The sequence below is a fragment of the Oncorhynchus nerka genome, linkage group LG6 (genome assembly GCF_034236695.1).
Source record: "Oncorhynchus nerka isolate Pitt River linkage group LG6, Oner_Uvic_2.0, whole genome shotgun sequence".
Classification (NCBI taxonomy): Eukaryota; Metazoa; Chordata; class Actinopteri; order Salmoniformes; family Salmonidae; genus Oncorhynchus; species Oncorhynchus nerka.
The window spans coordinates 49,733,510-49,746,097 of record NC_088401.1 but is presented as its reverse complement, the minus strand read 5'-3'; the positions used below and the strand labels follow the sequence as shown (position 1 = coordinate 49,746,097).

The window sequence follows — 12,588 nt, the reverse complement described above, 5'->3', positions numbered from 1 at the left end:
CAGTAATCTGATCCACCGCCACCACCGCATACTGCATACTGGAGCGTTCAGACACAAACATAGGCAGCCATACACACACAGTCACACACACACACATAGCCACACACACACACACGGCCACGCATGTGCGCGCACACACACGCACACAGACACCCCCCGTGACTGCCAACAATCTGTCTTGCCATAGATATTCAAGCTGATTTAAGTCAAAACTGTAACTAGGCCACTCAGGAACATTCAATGTCGTCTTGGTAAGCAACTCCAGCGTAGATGTGGCCTTGTGTTTTAGGTTATTGTCCTGCTGAAAGGTGAATTCTTCTCCCAGTGTGTTGGAGAGCAGACTCAACCAGGTTTTCCTCTAGGATTTTGCCATTTATTTTTGTCCTAAAAAACTCCCTTGTCCTTGCCGATGATAAGCATACCCATAACATGATACAGCCACCACCATACTTGAAAATATGAAGAGTGGTACTCAGTAATGTGTTGTTTGCCCCAAATATAATACTTTTTGTTCAGAACAGAAAGTACATGTCTTTGCCACATTTTTCACAGTATTACTTAAGTGCCTTGATGCAAACAGGATGCATGTTTTGGAATATGCTTTATTCTGTACAGGCTTCCTTCTTTTGACTTTGTCATTTAGGTGAGTATTGTGGAGTAACTACAATGTTGTTGATCTATCCTCAGTTCTCATATCACAACCATTAAAAAATCAAAACTGTTTTTTAAAATCACCATTGACTTCAAGGTGAAATCCATGAGCAGTTTCCTTCCTCTCCGGCAACTGAGTTAGAAAGGATGCCTGTATCTTTGACTGGGTGTATTGATACACCATCAAAAGCCTAATTAATGACTTCACCATGCTCAAAAGGGATATTCAGCATTTGTTTTTCGTTTTTTTACACATCTAACCTCCTTGGTGTTTGTGCTTGAATCTGTGCTTGAAAGTCACTACTCAATTGAGGGACCTTACAGATAATTGTATGTGTGGGGTAGTTATTAAAAAAAACATATTAACCACTATTATTGAACACTGAATGAGTACGTGCAACTTATTAAATCGATTTGTTAAGCACATTTTTACTCCTGAATTTATTTAGGCTTGCCATAACAAAGGAGTTGAATACTTATTTACATATTTATCATTTCAAGACGTTTCTACAAACAAAATTCCCAAATTAACCTGTGTGGGTTAGTGACACAAAATCTCAATTTAATAAATGATATATTTATACCTTTGCTTATTCGATCTGGTTACTAACATCGGCCAACAGCACAGCACCAAATTCTTGTTTCAACAACATCTAATCTGTGCTTCAGAACCAAAGAATTGTACCGCTTGACTGTTGAGCAATGATCAGCATTGGGAAAGGGGGATACCTAGTCAGTTGTACAACTGAATGCATTCAACTGAAAAGTGTCTTCTGCATTTAACCCAACCTCTAGGAATCAGAGAGGTGCGGGGGGCTGCCATAATCAACATCCACGCCTTTGGCACACGGGGAACAGTGGGTTAACTGCCTTGCTCAGGGGCAGAACAACAGATTTTTACCTTGTCAGCTCGGGGATTCGATCCAGCAACCTTTCGGTTAATGGCCCAACGCTCTAATTGGAATGCAAAAGCGGGCGCACATAACCAGACTTAATTGTGACCAAAAAGCGCTTGTTTAATTTTCTCCGGGTTTGCCTGCCAAAAACAGAGAAGCCTACCTACATTAATATTATCCATTTAAATACAGTTTAGCAATCTACTATGGACACATCTTTTCCAGAATAATAGGCTACCTGGTGATTTCATTGATCATTTTCCTATTTCACATAGGCCTAGTTTGGGTGGGTTAAAATGATATACCTCAGTGGTGGTACTGGCTAAGCCACTAAAGAAAGCGGTAACAGCACACTACCTTCAATACTTGTGTACAATGTGACATGATATCCATAGTTGATTTTGACTGCTAACATGAATGACTTTCAGCGCAAAATCTGTATCATGCATCATGCTTTATGGCTGTAATGACAGGCTACATTGGCACAGCCATCGTGCGGGCATTAGCCCTGTGCGAGTGCGTGAGGGTCGCAAGCTTTGAATCACTCCTTTTTAGGGGTCACAGGTCAAAAAGTTTGAAAACAATTGAGCTCGCGAACAGATTTCTGATTTGCTGTAGGCCTACAGCTACACTCTTACGTTAAAGCAATCTATGATTATCATGAAGCTCGCGTGTGTCCCAATCTTCATATTACTTTCGCTTTGACCTTCAAACAAACAACATGCGCGATGAAACAATGCAATAGCCGCTCTAAATGCAATGTGAATAGGGTATATTCAGTAGCCTATTATCACTGGTATAGCCCTCTAATCTGCATCCGATGCATTCAGAAATGAGCTGCTACTCAAGAGAATATTTCAGGGACATCAAATTATGATGCTGCATGCGGTTCTGGACCGTTGACCGTCTCTGGAGGTTCCCGGACCGTTGACTGTCGCTGGAGGTTCCGGACTGTTGACCGTCGCTGGAGGTTCCGGACTGTTGTCCGTCGGAGGTTCCGGACTGTGAACCGTCGCCGGAAACTCTGGACTGTGAATGCGCACTGGAGGCCTAGTGCCTGGATCCGGTACAGGTGGTACCAGACTGATGACACACACTTCAGGGCGAGTGCGGGGAGCTGGTACAGGACATACCGGACTGGGGAGGCACACTGGAGGCCTAGTGCGTGGAGCCGGCACAGGTGGTACCGGACTGGTGACACACACTTCAGGGCGAGTGCGGGGAGCTGGCACAGGACGTACCGGACTGGGAAGGCGCACTGGAGATCTGGTGCACGGAGCCGGCACAGATGGCACCAGACCGATGACCCGCTCTTCAGCCCGTCTGCGCTGCAGCCTTCTCCTTGCTAACCCCTCTCTCCGGTATCCTTCCTCACATTGTTCCATCGACACCCAGGTGGGCTCTGGCACTCTCCTCGGCTCAATCGGCCACCCCTCGTGCCTCCACCCAAACAAATTTTGGGGTTTCTTGGTCCCCGACGTTGTCGCTGTCCCTCCATGCTCCTTGGCGACTCCTGCCAAGGAAGGGTCTCGTGTCCTCCCATGATTTCCTCCCATGTCCAAAACACATTCTCCTCCATGGCACGCTGCTTGGTCCTTGCGTGGTGGAATGTTGTTTGTGTTTAGTTGCATGTGTGCACGTCATGACTTCACGTTTCGCTGTTTCATTATTGTTTTGTTTGTTTCACGGAGATTAAAAATATGTGGAACTATACTCCCGCTGCGCCTTGGTCCGCTCATTACGACGATCGTGACAAAATGGACTGAACTAAGGGGGTAAACGCACCAGAGTTCAGAAAAACACTTTAATCCAATTTGGTGTCAAAGCCCCCTTGTTTGCATATATCCCAGGGTGCCTTTTCCATGAATTTTAAAGTTACCAGTACCACCCGTGCCTGTGTTTGCTAGGGACAGAGACATGTTGTTGCATTCATTCATTTTCAGTCTTGTGGCCTTCACCAAGTGAGATCCTAACTAAGTGAATTGATTGTCATTCAAATTAAATTCTTTAAGACGATACATATATTTTATAAGGCCTTCTAGTTTTACCCTAATTACTAGCAGCGTGCATGCCCCGCCCACCCAAGGACTGTCTTTTTCAGCCGTCTATTTCCTGTGTTTGAAAGGTGCAAAATCCACTTGTCACTTATAAATCTCTCTGGATTGATTGCTTTCATTTTACTCCTGCGACTCTTTCATACTCTTGCTTGTGCCTGTCGTTTTTTCCCCGTCAATGTTACGACTGTGGAAATGTTTGTAATGACCAGTCAAACACACCCCGGTAACAGTTGAAATGGGTTCAAAATACATTGTCTTTCCGTTGAACCTATAAGAAAGCTAAAGCTTCGTCTGGGCTTTAACGCACCTTATCAACACTTGCATCACAAGAAAGAGAAGAAAGAAGTTATAATTTAATAGAGTTGAAATGTTTACTTGCGCGTTTAGATGCGCTGAAATGAAAGCAATTTCCAAAAATGAACACTCGGATTATAGTGGTATTATGTCTGATCTCACAAACAATGTAAAGTATGTTTATATTAGGTGTAATCTCGAGCCAGCATATTGATTTTTAATCCGAGGTTATCCTGCTTTTGATACACATTGAATTATGCAAGAGAATGTGACAACAGTAATTCAAATCAAATGTATTGGTCACATACCCATATTTAGCAGATGTTATTGCGGGTGTAGCGAAATGCTTAATTAATGAGGCAGTCGAGACGGTGCAGGTGAGTGCAGGTAGGGTAGACAGAGCATGTTTTTGCAGTGGTTGCAGCCTTGTCCCACCCCTTTATGTAAATGTATTAATATATGAAAATACAACCAGTGTGTTTATGCAAATTAGGCACATAATTTTCTTTATTTTAACACAAAATATTATTTTAGAAACCTGATACAATAAGAACATGTATATGTGTGCGCATTCTAAGAAAACTTTTTTTACATTTGACAATAGATTGAATCCCTGAACTCCATGTCTGTGCCAGTGAAATGTTTTATGTGTTATAATTCAGTCAATTTCTGATGAAATATAAAAATGCTAAAATTTGAGTATTTTCATCAATTGTCCAACTGTTGCATTTCTTAAAATAGTTTTTAAAAACTTAACAATTTCAATTACCATTGCTACTAATACAATTGCCTGAAACTCATAGTTTACAGGCCACATCAGGCTTGCAAGTCACATACAGTATGTGCTGGCTTGCAAAGTGATGTGTAATTCCTATTGGAATCCAGCCAGAGTGGGGATATCCAACTTTTATTAATCCGCAACCTGCATTCAGAATGACTGCCAGGGTTAGGAAGGCTAAGATATGAGGCTTCCTAAACAATTTAAACTGGAACAACCATTTCAGTAGCATGTGCAATAAGTCCAAGTAGCAGATTGGAATAGTTTAGAAAAGGTTATGTTATTTATATTTGAGTAGCATAAGATTAATTAATCAATCAATGTACGTACATGGAAAAACACAGATATTGAAACAAACAATTCTAGACCTGCAATAGAGCATGCTGGGAAATATGATAACGATGGGCGTGGTTTTGTTTCAACTCTTGATATTAACACCAACACTGGGGTTCTGTTAAACCACTGAGTGTTCATTTAACTCTTGAATCAACACTAGACGTATTACACACACAAAAAATCAACAAGTTAACTTGCCAATTTGCTGTGTGCTGTGAAAGGGACACATCTGCAGGCTTCCATACATTTCAAGAGTCTTTTAGAATTCTGAAGAACCGTAGATGTCAAGAACCCCACACTTAACTCAAAGGTTGTTTATCGGGTAAGAGTTCTCCTAAGAACCTTCGTAATGTTGGCAATGACGCCCTTTATCTACTACCCCAGAGTCAGATGAACTCATTTGTATGTCTCTGCATGCAGTTTGAAGGAAGTTGCTAACTAGCACTAGTGCAATCGCTAACTAGTGTTAGCCTCATGCTAGTTAGCATTGGCTCACAAAACTACGTCTAACTTCCTTCATACTGGACACAGAGGCATAGAAATGGTATCCATGAGTTCATCTGACTCTGGGGTAGTAGATAAAGGGCATCATTGCCAGCATTACGAAGTATCCCTGCAGATGTGTCCCTTTCATAGCACACAGCAAATTGGCCAGTGTTTACTTGTCGATTTTTTTCTGAGTAATATTTCTAGTGTTGATTCAAGAGTTAAATGAACACTCAAAGTAACCATTTAAGAGCTGAGGAAGAACCATTTAAAACCTTCATTTTTTTCAGTGCAGTATCAGGTGCAGTGCAAGCGTCAAATTCTAGGGAGAGAGGATTGCCATCAATAAATATGCCGCTTAAATGTTTTGGGGTGATCAAGAATATTAACAGTTTACTTTGCATGCCCACCAGCAATGGGGCAAGCAACAAATATTAGCATAGACCTACTGGTCTTTTGCTATGTCAACATTTCTTGAAATTGATAGTTTACTTATGAAGCTTGCATTTGGAATTTGTTACATAATCAAAAGGTGTTGATGAAAAAGACTGAAAAAGACTGTCTAGTACCCTCAATAAATATACAAAGATTTGTAGCTGAACAAGACATTGCACATAAAGATTTTTTTTTTACTTGATTTGAACTTGTGACTTGACTTGCTCTTAGAATGCACGACTTTGGACTTGACTCGACCCGTTCTACTTTGGACTCGACTTGAGACTCTGACCTTGTGACTTGAGACTTACTAGTGACTCGAATAAGTGACTTGGTCCCACATCTGCCTTTTTTTATTCAAACAACTCTCAAGGTTTTCCTCTAGGTTTTACTGATATGATCTGGTGAATCACTAATACTGGGCTGTGCTGTAGTTGTACTGTCCAAATGTGTTTACTACGACACTCTCCCAGTCAGTAGCGAATGCCACTCCGTTGATCTTTTCCAAGAAATCCAATTTCAACATATAATCTGAATAAATATCCTATATAAACATCTAATGAATCGATCTCTTACAATCAATTGGCCAAAGAGCATACAGCGGACAAACTAATGGAGAGGGAGAAGTCAAAGGATGAAGTACTATGGAACAGCCACTGCATGTCTATGTGTGCCGCCAGCAGTCTTGTGCTGGGGAAGAAGGATAGGGTCAGTGGACCTAATGTATTGGAAGTTTTCCTGGTTCCCCTCTTATTCTATAGACTGGGTTCTGGGTTGGCCCCTCACACACACTGAGCACTAGTGATGGGCGTTCCGTCTCTTTTCAGTGAGCCGCCTCGTTCGGCTCAGCTCACCAAAAAGTGCCGGCTCTTTTAAAAAAATATGTTTTGTATTTTTTCAAGTCGAACCGTTTGAGATAGTTTGACTATGATTGCTGTTAAAACAATTCTAATTAAATTATTGAATGAAAATCATACTCTACTTTAACCACAATGTATTTAAAAATGCATTGGTTTGTTATGAAAAAGAATGCTATTAAACATTTGAATTTAACAAAGTGCATATAAGTCTAACCATTCAAAACTAATACAATCTGAACAGCATAATAGAATATTGCACCAAATAAAATTAAAATAAATAACAATTTGCAAAACTGCAGCATCCCACAAATTGAAATAAATGTAAAAAAGAAGGATGCTATTACACATGTGCATTAAAAGTATAACTTTTTTATTGTATATAAACAAAGTGCAAATAAATGTAACAATTCAAAACGAATACAATCTGAACAACATAATAATAGAAAATCACACCATATCAAAGAAAAAACATAACAATGTGCAAAACTGCAGCATCTAACTTAAAACATTAAACTGGTCCCTCTTTTCTCTCTCTTCTTTATTGCCATGTTATAACCAGCAGCACACAATAACGCTGACCATATTTTGCTTTTATGAGAGATTTGCATTCAGAAATGCAAGCTGCCTGACTTTCGAGGGCTGATGCGGTTTCTTCTCTCAGTAATTATTTGTCCCGTTTCGGAGAAGACCCTCTCAGATGGGAACGGATGTGGCCACTATGCAGTCTCCCTGTCATGACTTTAGTAAGCCGTGGGTAGACAGAGGCCTTGTTCTTCCACCAGCTCAGAGGATCTGCAGATCTTTGGAAGAGGGGCTCCTCCAAATAAGATCAGACATCCATTATGACATCTACTGAGGGATTCCTTCGTGCTGCATCCCCAGTTGCTCTCTCGCCAAACAGCATCCAAAGAGCAGATGTGTGTGGCACTACTGCTGGTGCTTCTGCTCCATCTGATCCCTCTTCTTCCTGTTGCCCTGGTGCCTGAGCCAGCTGACTGCTGGGGCTGTCCCTCCCTGCTGCTGAGGTTATTCTTTGCAGAGCCTAATCAATCTCTCTGGCATCACTGAAGGATAACTTCTTAAACCTGGGGTCAAGTGCAGCGGTTTCTGATAGTACGTGATTATATTCCATTCTGTTGAACTTTCTGTCCATTGATGAACATAGGGTGTCCATCAACTCTGTCACATGTCCTGTGGTTACATTTGCTTCTCTCTGGAGGCTAGCTGTGATTCGCTGCAGGCCCTTACACAGGAGTATCATTTTTGAGGCTGTCACATAGCTGAAAAGAGAGAACAGTAACTTATTAGTTCAGGTTCATGTTTTGTCTACTGCTACTACATTCGCATCTACTGCTCATACACATATATAATACTGGATTAAATAATGATGTAGTAATAACTGCTTACTGTACCTCTCTCCACTAATCTCCACAGTGACCTGCTCAAAGGGTTCCAGGACTCTGCACACCTCCTCCACCACCTCCCATTCCTCTTGGGTCAGAGCATCAACAGGTGCATTGACAATGGCCAGGGTAGAGATGATGGCATCCTTTGACTCAAGAAACCGATTCAACATATAAAATGTTGAATTCCACCTGGTAGTGCAGTCTTGTTTAGGCCTCAGCTCAGGCAGCCCCATCTGACGTTGTGTAGACTTTAGTTGTTCAGCATCTACTGTGCTCCTGTGGAAGTATTCCACAGCTGCTTTTCACCTTCAGAACATCTCTTACAATCAGGTTGATTGTGTGGGCAAGACATGGATGATGGGTTCATTTAAACATTTTCATGGCTTTGGTTATGTTAGCTGCATTGTTGCTAACACAACAGACCACTTTTCCATCTACTTGCCATTCTCTGACCACTCTCAACAGTTCTTCTGACAAGTTCTCTGAGGTGTGTCTGTCGCTGAACTCAAAGTAGTCCAGAAGACAGCTAGACATCGAAAGATCTTCAATGAAGTGACATGTAACCAACATGTAAGAAGTGGTTGCCCTTGATGTCCAGCAGTCAGTGGTAAGGCAAACTGCAGTAGCTTTTTGGACTCTTTCCCACACTGAAGCCTGTGTGCTCTTATACAGTTGTGGAATAAGTGATTTTAAAAGGGGTTTCCTGCTTGGAATTGTGTACATTGGATTTAGACTATTGCTTTAATTTCTAAAACCCCTCCACGATCGAAAAAGGCTGGAAATTGGTGACAATCATTTTAGCCAATGCAATATCAATTTGGCCTTGTTTTTCTTCAGACATAGACTTTGGCATAAAGTGGTCCATAGAAGCCTGCGTTGCTGTGGGTCGCGGAGGTGGCCTACTTGACTGAGTGGATACATCTCCGCGTGTGGAGGTGCTGGCTCCACCACTATCACTAGCAGGCCCGCTAGTTTCTCGAAGCTCCGCTACAGCTAGCTTCACAGTTGGGTGCATAGTTCGCATATGCCTGTGTAGGTTGTGCGTAGAACCAGCTTCATATGAGATTTTGTTTTGGCAAATTCTACACTGTGCTCTAACATAGTCTACATTATTAAAATGCATCCAAATGCTACTGTGCTTCTGACTAATTTTCCAGCTGTTGTTTTCACAGTTGTCCTTCCTCCCTCCTCGGCTGCTAAGTGAGTGACTGTGAGTGAGTTGGCTCGGCCCTCCCTCACGCATCTTTGGTTCATTGGTTGACACTGCGTGTCTGATTGACAGGAACAACAGGTGAGGCTGTTAGTCTGAGCAGACAGTCTGAACGAATGTGTGAGCTTGAGCATTTAGGCCTATATTACTTTATTTATTTTTTTGTTCTTTGAATTAGTTAATTCTATCCATTTAAATATTTTGATTATTCATATCTTAATTTTAAAAATATTTTTATAAATAGATTTGGATCTCCTGATATGCAAGCCGGCTCCCAACATTCAGCTATAAGAGCTGGCTCTTAGAGCAGACTCATTCGCGAACGACCCATCACTACTGAGCATGGCTTTGAGGGGCACTGACATGGAAAAATACAAAAACTGGTATGTTGTGGGGCTACTGTGGTTCCCATCAGCCTAAACTTTCCATGAATAGCATTACATTCTCGTCAACACAGCAGCATGTTTATAACATGCTTATAACAGCCTTACATATCCTTTATAACAGCACATTAGGATGAAGTTCTGCTGAGATTTGATCACATAGCAGCAGCAAACGTAAAAAATGCACTGGCACTTCTCTATGTGGAAACTGTCTGAATTTGCCTCAATAGGAAAACGTGTGTATAAAAACATGTGTAAACGTAGGATATACATCTTTGTACTACTTAGTCATGTGCATGTATATCATCACTATAATGATGTTATGTAGCCTACAGTTTCTCAAAAGCTATGAAGGGTGGATACTGAAGTTGGCTACTTTGAAGGAAGGCTCTACTCGACAAACGATGTAGCAGCCTAATCACTACTGCCTTCCCTCCACATCAGTCAGTCCTAGCGGGACATAGCCTACATAACCAACTTTCCACTGTCACGTGAAACGTTATTGAATTAAAAATGAATTGTTGGGTGCAGTCAGAATAAAATGTGGTCCAAAGTGCTCCATCTTTAGGTATAGAAATAAGGAAATATATGTACACTTTTTCTCGCATAATTCCAATCAGCAACATTGCAAAAGATGAAGACAACCGCAGGTTGTTTTCCCACTTCGACAGTGTTTTCAGATTCTGTCTGTACACTCTTTCAGAATGGTAAGTAGACTTACTGAACAGTTACAATCAATCCTAACGATACTCACAGGCCACAAAATTACAATGATAAGTTAATATCTTGCTCGTGCGAAGTTGTATCACGGGGCTTCACTTGCTTGATGTAGATATTAAAACACCCGGACACAATTCCAGGCGGAAAACTTCGACTAGAATTCAGACAGATGGCCTTCATTGGTACCACTATTGAATAGCCAAAAACTGCTGTGAGATTCAACTCTGTAATTACCCGGGCTTCGTTTTCAATTCATGGGAAATTCAGGCCAAAACTGTGGCTGCATTTTCATTCTGCGCCAAGGCGAGTGGATGATAGCAAGCCAGTCGAGGCTAGTAGTTGAACGATTAAGCCGCGATCAGCTCGTCTTGACCAAAACATTTGCACCAGAAAACGATGTACTTTGTCACACTCACCTTCTCAATCGGCATCTGGTAGAATTAATACTTGGATTCAACCAAAGCAAACACGACGCCTCATCTCGCTTTCCCTGTACCCGGGCTCCGTTCTCCCGTTTTTGCAGACTTGTCTGATGAGAGAAATGTCAGAATGTCCCTCTTTCTGCAGAGCTATACAACACTGCCCCACAATGGTCGACAGGGGGCACCAGCACGGCATCAATTATCACTAATCAGGTTACAGCGTTATCTCATTAAATAAATAGTTAAATTACATATTTAGCTCATCTTCTGGACAGTCTGTCCAGTAGTCCACACAATATTTTAATTTGTTTATTTAGTGATACGGATGAAAAAGAGTTCAGAAATAGTTTCTACCTGTTCATTCATTTATACATTGGTTGAAAATGTGTGATATACTGTAAATTCATTCAAGTACTGCTTGCCAAGTAAGTACTGAGATTATGGCTGCATTGAAATAGTAATCACACAATTCAAACCATTGTCACCCCACTACTTTCAAGAGGCTCTCCAGACCATTGAAGACCCCAACCGAAGAGGCATTCGTGCAAACATTATTCAATATTCATCATGGCAGACCTATGATTAACATGTAATCTGTAATAATAAGTATAAGTAGTCTGCTATTTTTAACATGTTTTATGTGGATGTTTTATGTGGATCTCTGTCAAGGTTGCTGACAACACATTGACAGACTAGACCAAAAAACAAACATACTGCTTGTATGCGAGATTTAATGAGGACCACTTCAATTGGAGACTTGAAGTTGAAGGTTAAGCAAATAAATAGCTGGAAACACTGTATGTTTCCATGGCTTCACCTTTCTTCTTTCTCTCTAAAACAGAGAGGGGCTAACAACAAGTGTCTGTCTGAACGCCGATGTCTCATTCCAAACCCTTCATCCCCCTGAACAAGCAAATAATGTAAAACTGATTCAGGATCAGTTTTCAGGGGAATAAAGTCACCACACATCTATGTCCTCTGACCTTGAGACACATGTGGCCTGTAATTTGATTTTGGAGGGGCTAAACCCGGGACGAAGCCATCCTTCAAACAGATTTGCCTGTCTCACCCAGATCTTATGACAGGGGGCAAGGGGGGTAACACCACACAACTCATTTGGAGTCCAAGACAGGCAAGGAAGCCAACACTGAGAGAGTTAACTTTATTGTCTTTGTCTTCCCCAAAATGAAGCAGACGCAGTCCTCAGTCAGTACTATGTGTGTCCTGTGGCTAAATGTGGGAGTATATCAGGCATTTAAAATCCGCCCTGGCCACAGGGGCAATCGATAAATAAACAGAGGTTGTCGGATGAGTACATAATTAAAAACTATATTGATGTGTTCTGAGGGAGGGACAGTGGCTGTCCTGTGCCATGTGAAAACACAGGAGACTGCTATACGCAGTGATAGGTGAGCCAGTTCACGGCAGGAGAGGGCATTACTGCCTTTATCTGAACAACATCCAGAGTTAAGATCAACCAATGTCTTCAACCTAGAGGTCAACTACTCAAGTCAGTTTGGGAAATGAATTTAAAATTCATCAAAATAATGACCCATAATTTCTTATGAAAAAATTCACAATTTCATGAACTTCAAACAACATATTTCCTGAATTGAAAGTCTGGGATTGTACAGTTGACCCCATCTCTGTCTGA

General features: G+C 41.4%; 1 protein-coding gene across 1 annotated transcript in view; it reads right to left on the bottom strand.

The window, feature by feature from the left end:
- ndst1a (N-deacetylase/N-sulfotransferase (heparan glucosaminyl) 1a) overlaps nucleotides 1-11,062 on the bottom strand; it is a 91,292-nt gene extending 80,230 nt beyond the window's left edge. Inside the window, 1 exon segment of the mRNA XM_029661770.2 lies at nucleotides 10,929-11,062. The gene's annotated coding sequence lies outside the window, so the exon portion shown is untranslated.
- Between the last annotated feature and the right edge of the window lie 1,526 nt (nucleotides 11,063-12,588).